This window comes from Acomys russatus, chromosome 1 (genome assembly GCF_903995435.1).
Source record: "Acomys russatus chromosome 1, mAcoRus1.1, whole genome shotgun sequence".
Classification (NCBI taxonomy): Eukaryota; Metazoa; Chordata; class Mammalia; order Rodentia; family Muridae; genus Acomys; species Acomys russatus.
This window is the reverse complement of record NC_067137.1, coordinates 88,100,610-88,104,448: the sequence shown is the minus strand read 5'-3', so window position 1 is coordinate 88,104,448 and position 3,839 is coordinate 88,100,610. Positions and strand designations below refer to the sequence as shown.

Here is a 3,839-nt window from a genome sequence, read left to right as displayed (position 1 = left end):
TAACTTTTTAAAAAGTCTTCACGACCCTGAAACCCTTGCACTCCACATGCCTGCGGGCAAAATCAACACTCTATGGAGAGGTCAGGGTCTGCCACCAGCTTGAGCAGTAGCCAGCACTCACCCACCATAGCCTACAGCTGTTGGTCTCTGAATGTCCGGGTGACTGAACTTGGGGAAAGACTTCCTTAGGGGGCACTGTGTGTTTAGGACACCCTGGAACTGTCTTTTCAAAACAGAGTCTTTTATACGGGGTAAAATCTTAGTGCTCTTGGTCCCACAATGAGTTGGGTCTGAACAGTTCATAATGTGATTTAATGTCAACTTTTCTATTGTTCCATGCAAAGTAATTTATATTTTGTTTTTAATGGCATTAGTTTCTTTAATGGTCTCACCCTCTTGGCCTGTAACTTTCAACTCATTCCTTCACAGCGTTCAGTTTTCAAGTTGTACTGCTCTTTTTAGCCCTCTCTCCCATTCTCAAGTGTAACCCTGACTAAGAGTAACCACAATTAATCTGCTAAAGGAACACACCAATAAAATGACTCCTAATGACCTATTGCTATACTCACAGATTAGCACATTGCTCAGCCTCGTTGGAGAAACTTCTTCTTGCAAAAGATAGTAATTAACAGAGATCCACAACTGGATAACCTGCGGAGAGTAAGATACTTTGGAACACTCGGTCCTAAATGGGATGTTTTCATCAAACCTTGCTCATTAAGGTTAAGTATCTGTGCAGAAGAGGAAGCAGAAAGATTGTAAGAACAAGGTGCCACGGAAAGACCATCTTCCAGACACCAAATAAGTGCTGCGTATATGAACGCACAGAGACTGTGACAGCACACACAAAACCTGCACAAACTAGACAATATCCTAGAACTGGAAAAGGGAGGTGGGCACAAACTCCTGCTTCTATTCAAGGAGCTGTTTGCTATTGATGCGTTCTGGGAAAAGGAAATCAGTTCTCTCCAGTGGGGTGTTACTAGGTATATCAAACACATTCCAGGGCAGGCCCTGCACTCAGAAGTACTTGGCCAACATAAAATAGACTCCATGAGGTTGTGTGTGTGTGTGTGTGTGTGTGTGTGTGTGTGTGTGTGTGTGTGTGTGTGTTTTGTCTTTTTTCAAACTTTTTGTTGGTTCTTTGTGGATTTCACATCATACCCCATAATCCCACTCATCTCCCTCTCTCTGGCCCTCCACCCTTGCAAACTTCTCCTCAAGAGAGAAGAAAAAAACTCTCATTCTGAAAGCTGTAATGTGTCAGTGTGTCGCACAGTATACCTTTTTGACCACACTTCTTTGCTTGAATATGTTCATTGCAATGACTCCTTGGTCTGGTACAAGGCTTCTGGTTTCTGCTACTCTATCAATACTGGAACAGCACTCAGTATCCTGTTGTTTCCCTGTGTCATGGAGATCCTGTAGTTTTGGGTCTGCAGAGCCAGGCCCTTCATGCACTCCAGCAGTTCATAGGTGGGGTAGATGTTGGGGTAATCCAATTCAAAGCCCTGGAACTGGGCCTGAGAGATATTTGAGCTGGTCATCCTGCCAGCTCCCCCATTCTCATTCCCTTGAGGATGGCTCACCAGCAACTTCTGCAACCAGCCAGCTCTTCCTTGCTGCCCAGTTGAAGTACAGGGCCTACTCTCCCGAGTGTTGCAGCTGGTGAAAAACATGGCCAGTTCTTTCATCCTCCCTGCCAAAAAGGACAAGGGAAGAGGAAGTGGAGAAGAGCATCTATCTCTTATCTACACCACCACCCAGCAGACAAGAGGCAGGGCCAGGGCTCTTCTGCACTCACTCCCTTAGAGCCAGCTCACTTGCAAACCCCACATCCAGCGCCAGCTATACTGTGCTGCCCAGTTGAGGTGCAGGGCCCACTCTCCCGAGTGCTGTAGCAGGTGAGGGGCAGGGAAGCTTTCCTGCCTGCTACAGGTGGCAAGGGGCTAGAGACACAGTCATCTCTCCCTTGTCTGTGCCATCACACAGCAGATAAGTGGCAGGGACAGCTTTCCCACACTCACACTTTAGGGACTGGCTTGCCCAAGCTCCACTACCAGGGTTCGCTCTGCTGTGCTACCCAGGGCTCATTCTGTGCTGGAGCCAGTGAGGGGCAAGGACAGCTCCCCAACTCTCATGACCCCAGGGTCAGGTTTCCTGCCTGCCACAGGTTGTGACAGGTGAGAGGGGATGAGGGTATCTGTCCTTTGTTCATGCCACTGCAGGGTATCCTTGGGAGCTGGCTCCCACACAACTCCAGCAACGTGTGGCCTGATTTTCTGAGTGCTGCAGAGTGGGGTCAGCTCTCTTGCTCTCATGCCTCCAGGGCCAACTCTCTCATGATGCCCAGGTGAGGGGTGGGCCAGTTCTACACAGCCTTCAGACATCATCATGCCTCTGGATGGCAGCCCAGACCAGTGACATCTGCTTGGCCTTTGGTGGTAACATACCCTGGCTGCTGCGAGTGTCTGGTTGCAGCACAGGCCAGCCAGGAACCCCCCATGGTCTCAGGTGGCATCACTGGTTACTCTCATCAGGCAGTTCCTCACTACTCTGAGGTCTCTAGTTCTGTCTCTCTTCATTGTGCCCACATCCTTCTCTTTCTCTTTCTCTTCTATTTCTCCACCACTTACTTGCTCCTCTTAGTGGCACCCAGGCTCTCTAAGTGTCTAGAGCCATCTCAGGAGTGGTCTCAGGAGTGCTGTGCCCCACTTGTGCATTATGTCACCGGGTAGGGTTATACAGCTATGGTCTTCTCCTTCAGGCCTTCTCAGTGTTCAGCTGGTTGTCATCTCAGGCTAGCTCCCTGTCTAGGACTCATGGTGCCAGTCTGGTGGTCATCTCAGGCTTGGTCTTCTTTGACCCACCCAAGTGACCCTATGCAAGGATCTCCTGTCTCGGCCCCAGGTGGGGTTCTTCTAGTCTTCAGCTTGCTTCTGGTCCTGGGAGCCATTGGGTGCCTGTGTGGTGTCAGGACTGCTGGTTGTCTCAGGCTCACCTTTTTCAGGGAATGTTGTTAGTTGTTGGTAATCGCTAAGAACACTCAGGTCAGAATACTGAGCATAGACATAGCATCTCTCCTCACTGCCGCGTACTGACACCCGTGTGACACAGCAACCATGCCTGCAGGGGCAGGGTTGTTTTGATGTTTTGATGTCTTCTTTTGTTTTTTTTTTTTTTCAAGTTGCTTTTTAAAAAGATTTAATTTTGTTTTTGAGAGAGAAAGAACATGAACTTGGCTAGATAAAGAGGCAGTCACAGACATAGGGGAGGGGAGAAGGAGAGAAATGGGAGGGACGAAAGAATGGGAGGAAACAGGGGAAGGGCTAACAATCGAGATGTAATATGAATAAATTAATAAAATTATAAAAAAAAGAGGCAGGGAAAGAATATAATGATATATTGTCTAAAATTTTTAGTAAAAAATTTAAATTTCTAAAGAAAAAATATCATTACCTGAATCCTATGCCATCTTTAAGTTTACTTCACCAAATTAATTAGTCCCTTGTTTTTAAATTCAGCCTTCCTGAAAGTCTCAGGACACAGGCAAAATATAAATTATTTGCTAGAGTTTAATATAATAAATTATAGTCTAATTCAAAACAGAGCCTTTATTTCCTCCTGGAACCTTCATTTCCAACCAGAACTTAACTGTATGCATTTCTTTCAACCTCTGGTAATAGGAGTGTCTGCCACAGTTGTACATTGAGTTCTGATTACAACATTATAGAGTTTCTGTAGCCTGCACTTTTAAATGTTTCCAAATGCTTAAATATTCAAAATAACCACATGGTGAGGGTTATCTGACCTCACTTATCTGACACCAATTTTATATA

The 3,839-nt window shown here is 46.3% G+C and overlaps 1 pseudogene; it reads right to left on the bottom strand.

The window, feature by feature from the left end:
• Window positions 1-3,015: 3,015 nt before the first annotated feature.
• LOC127197540 (uncharacterized) lies at window positions 3,016-3,139 on the bottom strand (annotated as a pseudogene).
• Between the last annotated feature and the right edge of the window lie 700 nt (window positions 3,140-3,839).